The sequence below is a fragment of the Protopterus annectens genome, chromosome 9.part0, assembly GCF_019279795.1.
Source record: "Protopterus annectens isolate FY-2018-M chromosome 9.part0, PAN1.0, whole genome shotgun sequence".
NCBI classification, from domain to species: Eukaryota; Metazoa; Chordata; order Ceratodontiformes; family Protopteridae; genus Protopterus; species Protopterus annectens.
Genome location: NC_056743.1, coordinates 702,910,349 through 702,925,776, shown reverse-complemented (window position 1 = coordinate 702,925,776; position 15,428 = coordinate 702,910,349). Strand labels below are relative to the sequence as shown.

At 43.6% G+C, this 15,428-nt stretch overlaps 1 protein-coding gene across 4 annotated transcripts in view; it reads right to left on the bottom strand.

The window, feature by feature from the left end:
• BRD2 (bromodomain containing 2) overlaps positions 1–15,428 on the bottom strand; it is a 1,415,611-nt gene that overhangs the window by 1,397,587 nt on the left and 2,596 nt on the right. The gene's annotated exons all lie outside the window — the stretch shown is intronic.

Genomic DNA, 15,428 nt, shown 5'->3' with positions numbered 1-15,428 from the left:
ACTTGGTCTGCTGGGACTGGTTGTATGACTCTTTCTAGCAATCTGCAGACCTCTATGATTGCGTGTTCCCTGAGATTGGGTGGAAAATCTGGGATTTTCTTTATAGGAATGGGAGAAGTGAAGAATGGTATTAAATATCCTCTGGAAATGATGCTTTGTACCACAGTATCCGATGTTATGTTTAGCCAGGCTTCTGGGTACTAAGACAAGCGACCCCCAACTGCCTCCAGAGCACAACAGTCGGGCCCCTTTTCACCCTGTTGTTGCAGACCTCCTCTACCATGGTGGCGGCGTCTTCCACTACAACCCCCTCTGCCTCTAGAGGGGGTTTCTCCACGTGTCCTGAAAGGCTGCCCGAGTTTTTCAGAACCACATCCCCCCCACCCCCAGGGCCCATGGGGTAGGGCAGAGTGGGGGTGGAAAAACAGACCCCAACAGCAGATAAGGTCTTGCCTTGCCTTCCTGCTCACACCTGGTAAAAGTTTTTTTTTTTTTACTTTGGGCCCAATCAGTGATGAGCCATTTAATGGGGTATTAATAAAGGAAGACTTGAAGGGTTCAGCAGAAGAACAGAGACGCAGCCAGGCTTGTCTTCAAGAGCAATCACAAATGTTGTCTTTGGAGACAAAACTCTCCTCATAGCATAAATGGCACCACTGCTCCAACGAGGAGGAGTGGACGGACACGAGAGTACCGTCCGATCCTCCCGCACCAAAACCTTGGGCTCAGAGCCAGAGGTAGGAGCCAAGCCAAAGCCCCGAGAGGAAAAATAGGTGCAACTATCCTCCCCCCAGACCTGACGGTAGAGACGTCGACTCCTAGAGTCCCCAGTCAGTGCCGAAGACATCTGAGTAGATGGAGCCGTTAACACCGGTGCGGGTATCGGCTCCAAGGGTTTGACCAGCATCGGTATAATTTCCTTCTGCTCCGAGAGTCCAATACGGCTCGGAGAAGGAGTAGACAAGTCCAGTTCCATTGCCTTCGGTACTGACGAGCTGGTCGGGGCCGACAGCAATTTGGCATGCCCTGGTGCCTGTAAAAGCTTCTGCACTAGCTGATCCATGTCCAAATCTGAAAGGCTGACGAAGACTTGGCTGAACGCACCAAAGGTGCTGACTGGAGCAGAGGTGAAGGAACTTCAGAAACTGGCTCCAATACTGAGAGCTGGCCCTGAATCAAAGGTACACTTGGTTCCGATGACCGTGGAAAAGACGACCCTCCTTCTAAAATCTTAGCCTTTTTTGAGACCTTATCAGAAGACTTGGATGATATACAAGCACCATCATGGCTACTCAAGACTTCCGAAAACGATTGCTGTAGCAATCCCCTGTCTATAAGTTTCCTCCTCCTCTCCAAGAGAACTCTTGAAGAAGAGTGGCAAATGCTACAGGTGTCCATCAGTAACAGACATTTTCTGCCCACAATCTGGGCATTTTTTGAATCCTGATTTGGGATGGGATTTCTCCTATCATCCAACATATTTAAGTGAAAAAAACCCAGCAAATTAGATCCACAACAACTAAGCCCAAACTGGGCACTACCTGTAACAGCGTGTGATTTATACATACACACACACACACACACACACATATATATATATATATATATATATATATATATACACACACAAATATAGGGCTAAGAGGCCCCCCAGAAAAAACTGACTATAATAAGGATCAATAGTAGAGAAAAGGGGCTTAAGGCCCACACAAACTAAAAGTTAGGGCCTTGTTGGCCTTCTTAAACTATTTCTACAAGCTATAGAGTAACTATAACACACACTATATATTAGACAAAAAAGTAAAACTTTATAGACTTGCTGTTAATTTGTTTCTAAATTGGTCCGAGCTAACTGGAACACAGATCTCTCTTGCCACTGCAAACTAAATCGGAGGTAAATCCAGCAGTGCACTGTGGAATAAGGGGCTTGATCTCATGCTACTGGCAGACATTGAGCTTGCCATCGGCCATGGCGGAGCAAGGGATCAGCTCCAAACCCATCAGTGAGAATAAACGGCGAGATTTAACAACTTCACATTTGTGTATTTATATCCCTACTTTTAGAAGCACTTCCTTAGAAACAGCAGTGAGGACTGGTACTCCTTTGTTACTGCTCTGGGGTAATGAGGGCTCATCCCAGTGACCATCAACTGGAAGCAAAGACAGTGCCTGGCTTGAACAAGAGACATGGTAAGCCAGTCTTGCTATACAACACTCAGAACCCTTAACAGTCTGAGGATAGCCACCACCGCCACTGTACACTTTATGAAAACCGGGGTGTCAAGACCAAAAGGAAGAGCTTTGAACAGAGAAGGAAAGGCTCCACGGGCAGAAGGCCCTGCCTGTACATGTTATAGTACACATCCTGAAGGTTTACTGAGCAATCCAATCATCCTGTCTCAGAAACCTTGACCATCCAGAACTTCATGCATTTGATGTACTAGTTCACGTGACTAAAGGCCCAAAATTGCCCCAAGGTCCCCAGTTTTTCTTTGGCATCAAAAAGAAACCTTAAATAAATTTTGATCATTACTGTTCTGTTGAGACCTCTTGGATGACTTGGTTATCTAGCAACTTTAAATTTCTACAGTTGCTGCTTCTGATGAGAGGGTGGGACATTTGGGTAAGAAGTTATTTGCTACAGGGAAAAAAAGGAATTTCCTCAAATTATGTCCAGGGAACAGAGACAAGGTCCCTCTCTCCAGGCTGCCTCCAGACAGTGGCAGATGGTCAACCATTCACACTCAGTAGCACTGAAAGGCCCATCTGAGAAAGGACCTGCAAGCCTTGGGTTTGCAAGCCTCCCCTGCCTTGCAGGCGACATCTGCTGTTAGTCCACCTTCAGGAGTGTCCGGGAGCCACCCTTTGAACTTCCATAAACAGTTTCTTACCCCTCTTCTGGGTTCCAGAAAATGAGGGCAAGGGTTGAGAACAGTGTGCCTACAGCAGAAAGATTTCCCCCATTTTGATTACAGGTCACAGCATGTGCTTGACTTTGTCTGAAGGTGTCAGAACCATCAAAACAAGCAATGACAAGATATCAAAGTAAGGCCTAAGCCAGAGGTTCTCAAAAATGCCAGTCATGTTAGATATCAGGCGCATGGAGGCAGTTGATAATGAGTCCACAGTTTTCTTGTCCTCTTCAAACATGGACCCGGAGAGAGATCAAGAGTTAGGCAAATCTCTTCAGCATCCTGAAGAGAATCTAACTGAAGCACAAACTCTTACCAAACCTGTTCAAATGCCCTAGACTCAGAGGGGATGGACAGACTAGTCTTCAGCAAATCTTTCTTGGTTGCTGTCGCTACAAAAGCAGCAGATGGGCCCTTTCTCCAATGCTGGCGAGCTTTCGGCACCACAAGAAATTTATCAGATTTCAGGAGGAATGGTTCTGGCGTGGAAAGGTCCAATGTGGTTGGAGATATTAAATCCACCATTTCACTGGCTGGGGGGGGGGGGGGTATGACAACCCAAGAAACAGTTATGCAGGATTCATAAGAACCCAAGAAACACTTTGTAGGACCAACTACCTGTCACAAATGTTAAAAGATTTTCTAGAATATCAAATACCTAAGAGGTGATCTGGGGACCCTTCTCTGCCATCAAAATCTGTGACTTCAGTGAGATTCAGGGGGGTAAACACCACCTCTTGCAAGCATGCCTCAGAGAGGCTTCCACAGTGGGATATTCCTGATGGGACTCCCAAGACTGAGGGATGCTGAAAGTGGACAATTGATATGCAAGGGAACCAGCTGTCCCTATGGGACAGAGGATCAGTTCACAAAGACCTTCTGTTGGGGGACAAACAGAGCAGAATATACAAGAACAAAACTTTGACCATAGCAAAAAAAAGGGGCAGATTTCCAAAAGCAAGGATGGGAGCAAATAGCTGTTGGTACTTCAAACATCAGGTGGAGAGACAGGTTAGTCTGGCTTACCACACTGGTAGCACTTAGGAGTGATAGCTCATCAAGCCTGTGTTGTCATGTACAAGTCACGAAGTGGACAGTGAAGAAACACAACACGAACAAGCACACTACTACTCAGAAGCAGCACAGAGCCAAGAAAGCTGGCGCAGGGTGTGCCCAGACAGGGAAGACCAGCAAGATTGCTGCTCTCCACAATCAGAACTATGTGGAGCAGATAAGATTACCTGGATTCCCCAAGCAGGAATGAATGGGCCCCAAGACCTCAGTACTGTGGGTGTAGGCAGAGGAGCCATCAATATCAGTCCTGTTGTGGGGATTTCTTGCAAGATTATGCTACAAGTATGCAAATATTAATGTGCCATTAGAGAAAGATTACAGAACAGCTACTACAAACACAGAAGAGCTTTAAGGAATGACAGGCAAGAGCTGTCTTATGCTTCTAAAAGCAAAATGCACACAGCTGTCATGCCTTCCAAAATGGGTGAACCTGTTACTTTGCCAGGGCCTAGGTTATCAGGAAAGGACATGAAATAGCTTTTCAAACTACACTGGTTACCGCCACAAAAAACCCAAGTCTGTGGACATTCACACAATGGAGAAAACATACTATACTCAAGTCAAAAGAAACTAGCTGAAATATTTACGTTAAATTCTGCAACTGTAGGCATAAACAGATTGCATTGTGCACCACGTTTTCACTTTACAAAACTAGAGATACAAATAATCTCAAAACTAGCAGAAACCTCCACCACAAGATTTTCAGATAACTCAAGGTTGCTGACAATTCTGAAAGAGTAAGTTTTGCAAGCAAAAAGTAAAATACCACTGAATCACTAAGCTTCTGCACATTTGCAGACCTCCAGGAAGGCCAAATCCCAACCAGGAAAGGATGTCACCATTCTCTGGCATTAATTGTAGACTATATGCAAGACCACACTACCTTCAGAGGCAATTGCCACAAGCTTTCTCTACAAACTGTAGACTCACACAAGACAAGAGGCATTGGATACCAACTTTTGCAACTAGATATCTGGACGACAGAATCTTAATACCTTTGTAGGCACCTACTTTCTGCAAATGCACAACAAATTCCAGACTGACTTTTACAAAAGGCTAGGCATCTGAAACAAGGGAAGAAAAAAAAAAAACCCACGCACAAACACTTGTATGGTAACTAGAAATAAAGAACTTTAGAAGAAGACTCTGGCTAAGGGAATGTTAGTCAGCATCTTGTAGGTCTACAGTTACCTAAAGCTAAGTCCAAGTTTTCAGACTTCACCTGGAAATGTTCATTTTACATACAAGCATATCTTCTCAACACTGTAGCAGTGGGCCTAAAACACAGTAACTGCATAAAAATAGACGCTTTACAAAGAGAACCTAAACACCAGAGAAAGGGTTAGAAACAGTTTGGGTAAGAAAAGATGTATAGGTTAACGGTTTATTCTCCACCACCAGGAAAAAGGTTGGCACTGATAAAAACAGTACTTTGCCAGTATAAAACACAGTGAAACTGCAGCAAGATCTGGCCCAAGATGAGAAATATATTAGCTATAGGTACCTTACAGAATTTACCTACTATGGAGTGGTGGCCGAGTATCAATATTACTGCAGGCAGCATTCAACACATCCAAACACATCCAGTGGCAACATAGGAGGGATGATACAATTCCTTCTCAATTCAGGGGGGACATCCAGTTTTACATTAGGAAGGTTTGTGGCCTGCACTGTGGTGGCAGGACAGGTAGCTTACATCCTAAGTTGGGAACTGCTTGTGAGGTTAAGTTTCTGTTATTCTAAAAGTGTATTAGTTCTGGTTTAAGCACTTGGGCTTCAGGCCAGTTATTTTACATTAAGATGGCTCGTGGTCTGCACTCTTGTGGGAGGGGAGGCTGGACTCTGCCCTTCTGAGCTGGGAATTTCTGGTTAAAGGCTTATAGTGCCTGCATATTTGAACTGTTTCTTACTGAAATTGGCACACCTTGTTTGCTGTAGCATAGACTAGATCCATGCCTGCTGAATCTAGCTTTGTTTGCATGCTTATTTCCCTGAAATGCCAATTCCACCCAAAACACGGCTTTTCAGCACTTCTGTGGATCCCTAGTGATATCTGCATTGCTTACTGTACTTATTTCCTTGTTTCACTTGAAAGAAAGTTACTGTTTGTCGTTTTTGCATTTAAGTTACCTGTAACACATTGCATTTAAGTTACCTGGCACTTGCTCACTAAAGCAATTATATAAGTCAGCACTAAAAAGCACTACACCCTCACAAACTCCCCTGGAGTACCTTGTTCCCCATTGGCCCTTTGTTTCAATTATAAAGGAATTCCCAATACTATTCTAGCATGACCAAAGGTCAGTTGTCAATCTCTTCTCTGGTCCAGCTGGTGAATCTGGGAATCTTGAGGCAATGTTACAACTGCCTCATGTACATAGACAACCCTATCCTCCTTCCAACAAATTCCAACACATGTGAGAGATGCAACCATATAGCCAAAATGGAGGCTAAGCTCTCTCAACTCAGTACTGGCGTAACCAGTCAGGTGGAGAAGGAAACCACACGCACTACAATTCCAGTCTCACATAGACCTACCACAACAGCAAACCAAACATAAACATACTCGGAGGCTCTAAATAAAAATCTGCCTAAGCAGCAGAGACCTCCAAAGCAGACACCCAAGCAACCACTACCCCAAAACAAAACACGTGCAACACATAGCTCACAAAGCCAGTGTGCTTAACAGTCACAGCCCTCGAGGCTAAGCACACCTGATACACTTGTAATAGGTGACTATTGTCAGGCACACTGACGTCCCGCTCACCAGGCTGAACAAGGAGAAGGTCACTGTGAGCTGCCTGTCGGGTGCTAGGATCCGCCACATAACACAAGCACTCGGGTCACTCCAAGGCAAGTACAAATATGACTCGGTCATTGTTCACACTGGTGTGAATGACCCGAGACGTACCTCCCCAGACTACATGAAAAGAGACAGAGGAGCTCTGAGCATGTAGCCCAGGCCGGTATGACCCTGACCTTCTGTAGCATCTTACCCTCACCAAGAATGATGCCACAATATGAAGACAAGATGATCAATTTCAACAACTGGTTTAAGTATTGGTGTCATTCAAAGGGGACCCAATGCCTGTCAGGCTGGGATGACATGCTCGACAAGCCACAAAGCTTCGCTAGGGACAGCTTGCACCTGTCACCCCCTGGGCTTTCGGATATTGGCAAAGGCTCTTGCTACCCCCATAGTGCCTTTTTTAGGCAAGGCTCAAAAGACAAACCCACCTCCATATGTATCACAAGGGATAAAAAACTAAGAGTAATGCTACTCAACGCCAGAAGTCTAAACCTCAAGATGCACGCACTCAAAACTCTCCTTAGCCTGGAGAACCCCACTCGGCCTTCCTGAGAACACCGGAAAATATGAAGGGGCTCTCCAAACACCATTCTATTGGGCGACTTCAACTACCAAAACATACTGGGAGCATTACTCTAGCTCCAACACCCTAGCCCAAAGGTTCCTAGAATTTATAAACTCAAATGCTATGGAACTTGTTACCACTCCCACAAGAGGGGAAAACATACTGGACCTGATCATCACCAACATGGGGACTCTATGATCCAGACCAGAAGTGTATCCCTCACTGGTAAGATCAGACCATAAACTAATCTCACCGGATATTCACATCCTGACCCCACCCCCTGTCCAGAAAACCACAGTGAAAAACTTCTCTAAAGCAAATTTCATACTCCTCAAAACTGAGGTGGAATCCTTCAAAGCCCCCGGGCCTCTGGAAAATACGACCCAGACCGCAGAATCCTTTATAAAGATATTCTATGAATACCTTCAGGAATGCATGGATCATGCAATCCCAAATAAAACCAAGACCCAATCCTCCAAAGGCAGACGTCCTGTCTGGTGGACCCCAGCCATAAACAAACTATACAACAGAAGTAGGAAGCTACTACATGATAGAGCAAAATCCCAAAAACGGAAGGAATCTCTATCAGTATCAGAGAAACACTATGGGCACTCAAAATCGTCTAAGGCCAGCTTAGAGAGAAAAACTGCACAGGACACTAAGGATAATCACAAGGCTTTCTTTAGTTATGTTAGGAACCTGGGTGGGAATTCCCAGATATGCTCAGAATTTGTCCAAAATGACAAAAAATACAACAAACCCACAGACATTGCCAACATCCTAGCCGACAGGTTCAGCGCAACCCCCCCCCCCACCAAAAGGGCAAATATCTATCCCAGCAGAGTGCTGCCCCCCTGACATCTCAGATGCTCAGGTAACAGCCGTCCTCTCCAAAGCAAAAAACACAGCATCAATGGGAGCAGACGGTGTCCCGGGCTGCATCCTACGTGAACTCCAAGAGCTAAACCCAAACATAAAACAACTGTTCAATCTCAGCCTTACTACAGGATATGTACCCAAAGAGTGGCATAGAGCAACAGTGGTCCCTCTGTCTCCACAGAGGTGGTGCCTCAACGGATCCTGGAAACTATCGCCCCATAAGCCCGACTAGCTTGGCCTGCAAATCTATGGAAAGGATCATCATGGACCTCAAAGATATTGGGGACCTACAGACACTGGGATCCTACCCAGTTCGGCTTTAAGAGCAGATCCTGCCTCTTAAACCTGGTCGATTTCAATGAAACAGTCACAAAGTCCATTGACGAGGGGAAGGTGGTCCACACAGCCTACCTGGACCTCGCAAAAGCCTTCGATACAATACCCCACTCGGGCATTATAGATAAGCTCACCAGCTTAAATATAAACCCCTATGTCACTAGATGGGTTGCAAACTGGCTCAAGGACAGAACCCACATGATTAGAATTGCTGGAGCCATGATCCAAACCAGTTACAAGTGGCGTCCCACAAGGCTCAGTCCTGGGACCTCTCTTGTTTGGTATATATTTCTCAGAAGTACAGGCCAACATGGAAGGACTGTGGCTGACCAAGTTCGCAGAGGACTGCAAACTGGGCGCCATAATAGACTTTCCAGCCGGCAAGCATCCCCACAAAAGGGCTTCATAGAAACAGACAACTTGTGCCAGAGGCATGGCCTCAAGCTAAACGCCAAAAAGTGTATAGTCATCCCCTTTGGCAAAAACAAAATGCCCACAAATTACCACATAGGTGGTAATCCATTAAGTACGGAAATAGTAATTAGGGACCTGGTGACCCAAGTTGATAGCAATCTCTCATTTGACAACCACGTGGCCAAAGTGGTTAGAAAAACATTTTATATAGCCCACCTAATCATGAAGGGATTCACATCTAGATCAGGGGAGGTCATCGTGCCTCTTTACTCATCCCTCATCAGGTCCATAATTGAGTACAATGCCCCTATTGGGATGTACCTTACCAGACACCTGAGGCCACTGGAAAGACCCCAAAAGTACCTCAACAAGAGGATCAAAGGTCTCAAACAGATGCCATATGCTGCCCAGTTAAAAGAAACTCCAACTCTACTAGTGGCATACCGCCTGCTCAGAGGCAATCTGTGCCGGACGTATGAAGCCATGTCCAACCCGGAATTAATGGACTTGCTGCACTTCAGAAAATCCAAATCCCATCGAGCTACGGACTTGAACCTCAGCACTGAAATAAAAAGGACATGTTGGTGGGACAGATTCATAACCCAGAGGCTCCCTACACTCTGGAACAGAACCCCAATCCATGTTAGGCAGAGTCCCTCATTGACTCTCTTCAAGAGGAATCTTGATGAGTGGATGGGAGATTGTAGGTTTACCCCAGGTATCACTTCTGTGTCACTGTTAGACAAAAGCACAGTATAATAACCTCAAAAAAGGGCATAGCAAAATTAATTTAAAATGGGTGGTGAAAGCCAAACACTCTGGCTAGGCTTATAAATACCCAAGGGCAGATAGCCTAGTATGAACCTATAAACCAATTTGTACCCATAAAGATACCACATCCATTCTGGCAATATATATGATAGGATTAAATGAAAATTCTTCCACAGGATAATGCACAGAGATTCAGGCTTGTGACTCTGCAAGAGCCCTGCCCCTTGTCAAAATTAGAATCATCATACCCCGTTCCCTCAGGAACTATTTGACGGGCAACACACATCTGTAAAGGCTTCTACATTCCACATTTATTGCCTATAACAACTGTCTAGCCAAGGTTAGTAAATAGAAAATAAGTTCAATAAAAACAAGGTTTCACCAAAAGTTACAGCAGAAAAAAGACAGACTAGGAGGGAAATCTTCCCAGTCCAATGTCTCAGATGACCTAAGAAAATAAACTCTCCCAGTGTCTCCAGCCACAGAGAAGCTGGCTCTCCCACATACTTTCCCACCCATTCCTCCATAAACTTGAACTACACAAAATTCAAAGATTACACAAGTACACACACACACACACAGTCACAAAATTAGCCCCAAAACACCATTGAGTTCTCAAGTCAAAATTAGCAGTCCCCAACACATGTCCAATATTGAGAAAAAATACTTTAGAGAGAAATGCATCTTTCAAACAAAAGCTTCACCGACTGGCTAATCCCTATGAGGAACTCAGCAAACTAGACCGCCATGTTTTTCTGAATCTAGCTTGAGAACAAATACAACAGTGAGAACGACCACAATCACTGGACGTGTTATTTCACGACTTTGTCAAAACCTCCAACTTGGATCTTAATCGTGCTGTATTAACTATGGGAGAAACTGTGGTTTTAAAATGCACACCTAGAGAGCAAAAATGAGAGATTGCCTCCATGGTAACAACTTTGAAGATGTGGGGCATAACATGAATCTGTTCTGGTTCTTTTTTATTCTACGTTGTGCATCTTTTCTTGTAACAGAAAGTTGCTGGTCAGCAAAGTTTAAGATATCCTGGGTGATTACCTCAGTTGAGGAACCAGTCTACAGAACATGACTGATCAGTAAGTAGAGTTGAGAAATTATGCTTGGGTACGTAACCAGAGGCTGACTGATAGGGAAAGCAGTGTCAGTGGCATAACAAGCAAGCACTCATCTGGTGCTAAAAGCTGCTGCTGCTTCTGTTCCCACACCAGGAATGGAGCGGGGGTGGGGGGTGGACTCTATGTTATCCACAGGAGAAGACATTAAGCCAAGGCCCCATCTGCCAGAACTTGAACTTTTCATCCTCCATTTATAAACCTCATGCACTTGTCACTCAATAACTTGTGGAGAACAGTTGAGCAGTACATAGAAGGAAATAATGAGGGGGAAAAACAAAACTAGGTACATAAAAGGAGTGAAAGGAGAGTAGGTTACAGAGAATGATGTTCTCACTACACACACTGGTTGCCATGTTAATTAACTTTATTAAGTTCAACCCTTGGATCTCCTAAACCTAAATGTAACGAAGGCCCATTCAACATGAAAATCACAAAAGGAAGAGTACTTCCGTTAAGTCTGTTAACTGGGTAGGTGCTCTGGTTCACAGACCCTTTTAACCACAACCCTGCCACTCGTGTACAAGACTGCACCCTGAAGCTGTTTTAACTAAACACTTGACAGAAAATAGTAATGCGGTGAATTTCTGTTGGCATTAACAGCTCTACCAGAAAAGAAGTGAAGCTTGATCACCAGAATTAGCTGGGCATTTTTAGACAGCTGGCCATGATAGAAAGTGAACAGTCTGCAAAATTTTAATTTCACTCGACCGAATGAGCAAAGTTTTAAATCTGGGGGGAAAAAATGTAAAGCAGGAAATATGCCCATAAGCCAGTTCAACTTTTGCAAACATTTACAGCTGTCAGCTCACTCTGATTCAATAGCTTCCACACCTTCTAACAAGTGAAAAAAATATGTGGGGCATGAAAGCATTAAATAAAGAAGGCAAGACATCTTGCTTGTGAGGTTAAGTGACAAGCAATGGAGTCAGGCTGGTTCAACTAGTTGCCAACAACTGGCTAGGCTGGTTTTACTAGATTGCTAGCATTGACAGGAATATCTGTCAAAATCCTGAAGGACAAAGTTGGGCCCAGAGCAAGCCTTAAAATACTTTATTTCACTACCAAAGTAAAGCCAGAATCAAAAACTCCCCAAAAGGTAATGCACAAAAGCAAGAATTGAAAAAAGCAGATAAGACTCCTTGACCCAAGGTAAAATGGGCAAAATAAAATAAATAAAAAAATCCACACGTCTGTCAACCTCCAAACAAATGGTTCCCAGGGTGCCTGCCAACTTTTTCAAACATTCCGGGGAAGAGGAGATAACCTTGTAAGTAAATGCATGGCTGCTGGCAACTAGATGAACCGCAGAAGTCAGGCTTTTATCCAGGGAAAGCAAATAAGTTGAGTGTTTAATAAAGGACAGAACAGTTTTTTGCTGGAAAACAGACCCCCTCCCCATACACTTAACTGGAAAGACCCATATCTACATGAAGTTAACCAGAAAAAACATGGAAAAGTACTTGCTATGAAAATACACACACAGGGATTTGCCCAATAGAAAATACAATGCTAAAGGGTCTACTCTGGGGATGGCCTCTCCTAGAATGCAGACTGTACAGGCGACTGCAAGACTCACAATCCCTCAATATAACCAAGAAAGATTAAGCACCATATCACTGCCACAGTATCTCAATTTATGTTTAGGTTCATCTCTCTCATCACGGCATTTTCCTGAATGTCTGTGAGCAGCAGGATAATTTGCATCTCTAGTGTAGCAATATGGCATTATTCCAATTATGTGTACACCCTGAAGAGTTACACTCCTTACACTGCCCCACCAACCCTCGTCAGACACAGACACCACAGGAACATATATAGTTGGAAAAGGTTTCACAGCAGCCACCACTAAGACTTGCAAGCTCTGTAAATGTTGATTATGGTGGTAGACAAGAACACAAAGCTCAGATCCTAAACGACCATTGCTGTTGTTGTGTCTTCCGGCTTTTCCCGGTTAGGGGTCGACACAGCGGAACTCCAGTCTGCTAATGACTGGCAGAAGATTTTTATGTGCTGAGTTGCCAGCCCTGACGCACAACCTTCAACAAAGGTATGCCCATTCATGCATGTCTCCACACAGAAAACGGTCTAGCTGAGAATCGAACAGAGCAACGTCTTACTGTAAGGCGACAACGCTACTGCAGCACCACCACCACAGTTTTCCAGATCCTAAACGACCATTAAAAAGTGAAAATTAAAACTATCTTGGTACTACAGTTAATCAGTCCTACACATCTCCTCAACGAGCGGCATCTATTAGACAACTTATTTGGAGCAAATTTACAACCTCCCTTCCCTTTATGTAGGGCTGACAGTGTGACATCTACCAAAGAGTAGATATAAAAGAAAACATTATACCCCCTGGATAATATTCTTCACTCCTACTCATCCTTAATTGCTGCCCATGCTGAGAGAAATGAAAGAACAGTTGACCCCTACTGCTCCTAGGCAAAGTCTTGGATAGCTGCTACAAATCCACAGTTATACTTTGGCCTCCTGTTGAAAACCTTGCAACATTCTTGGAATTAGTCAGATTGCTTGACTCTGCTTCATTTCATTCCAGCAAGTAGTATAGACTATTTACTACAGACAGTATTTGTATAACCAATTTAGCAAATCGAAAGGTGATTACTTAACTGGGCCAGTGAAAGCAGCAAACGAGTTATTATAGTTTTGTGCAGCACAGCATACCTGTAAGTAAATCAGCCCAGCGACAAGACCTTGAGAAACAACTTAACTGCACACCAAAGTGTGTGTTCATAGTTATTCGACAATTACATTGGTGTGAGGAACTTAAATGTAGGGAATGCAGGATGTAAGTTTTGGGGATTTTTTAAAGAACCAAAAAATGACCTGAAACAGAGGGAAAGCACGAGGAACACTTCAGACACAAACTGCATTCACAAGGCACATAAATAGAACAGATGTTTGTCCCAGAGCCAACTGCCACCTACAAATTTTCCTTATGCAAGTCAGCATCAAACTCTGCAAAAAAAAAAAAAAAAAACTTTTAGATAAATCAAATAAAAATTGACAAAACAAGCAAGACACCTGGGAAGCACCGCGAAAGATTAAGTGTTGCACCACTTGGACCAGCTCACCATTTCTTATTAAAATGGCACATCCAATGTAAGCACAGTTTGATGCAGAATAAAATAGACAAAGCATCCCATTACTCATTTCAACCATCAACATTTATTTCAGTCTGTACCTTCATAAGGATTACAGTTAAACTGGCAGCTGCATACTGTTTACAGGACCTTTTGTTTGACATCCCTGTTTGGTTGTAAATAAACTTTCAAATGCCCTTGCTCTAAATGCGACAAATTAATACCACTAGTAACTAGAAAGTAAATATGGGACATACACGCTTACAAGTCAACATTTTTAAAATACAGAACCGAAATATTCGTGTTTGTGTGAATTCAACTATGCTAGAGCCCATCTGAAGAATTTTCCCAAACACAACAAATTAAATCATGCTACTTAGAAAAGATCAGGCTTCGCATCCTCCCAGATTCAATGTTTCTACCGTCTCGAAGATGCAAATAAAAAACTGACCGTGGTTTTGTAAACACAAACTTTATTCCCTGCTACTGTGCGGCAATAGCACCGCCCGTGAAAAACACTCACTTAAACAGCAAAGCGCCAAACACCTTCCCAGATGGTTTGTCAGAATAGGAAAAGAAAAGAGAGCCGCACACGCCCACATAAATGGTGAAACTTTTACTGCAACTCCTAACCAGAAAACAAAAGTACACAAAACAGCACAAGTGGCACAAGATGCAATAACCGTGCCAGAGAATAACCTAGAATTTTGTTTTGAACCGTCACTGCATTGCGATTATACTGGAATAATGTACTAAACTTGAACAGCAGTAACACCAACTCATCTAAGAGATCAAATAGACTGCTTTAAAATGGGACTTCCAATACGTAGAAAAACTGCGCTAATCCACACGGCTACTGAGCTCCAATAGGTTAAAGACAAGAAAATGCAACACCCACATCCGAGGGACAAATACTCAACTGTTCCGGAAACGACACCGCGGCTTTACTTAAAAAAATCAGAATGGACAGCAACACACACACACACACACACTACTTCTACATACATAAACAAAAAAGTAGTCGGAAAAATACTGCCAAGCTACCACTCTCAAAGTTGACAAACTACCAAATACCACCACCTAAAGTGCTCACACAAATACATTCCCAGCAACCACAATGTGGAAACTATGTTAGCTCCAGGATAAATCCCACACAACAGTAAGAGAGAGAAAGTAAAGGTTTAACATGTGACCACAAACTTTGTGGAACACTGTCTCCCTCATGCACCCCGTGACCGACAAAACTCCAGCTTTGCATTAAAAGCTAGATTTAAACTATCCAGCTCCATGGACATGTGTACCAGAAAAGGGTGCAATAAAAAACGTATCTGATGTACTGTCAAAATCCATGTTTATCCACATTCCTCACAAATGCACGGAGAATAAAAATTGGCCACTGCTTAGCTTATCCCCTCCCCTACAATG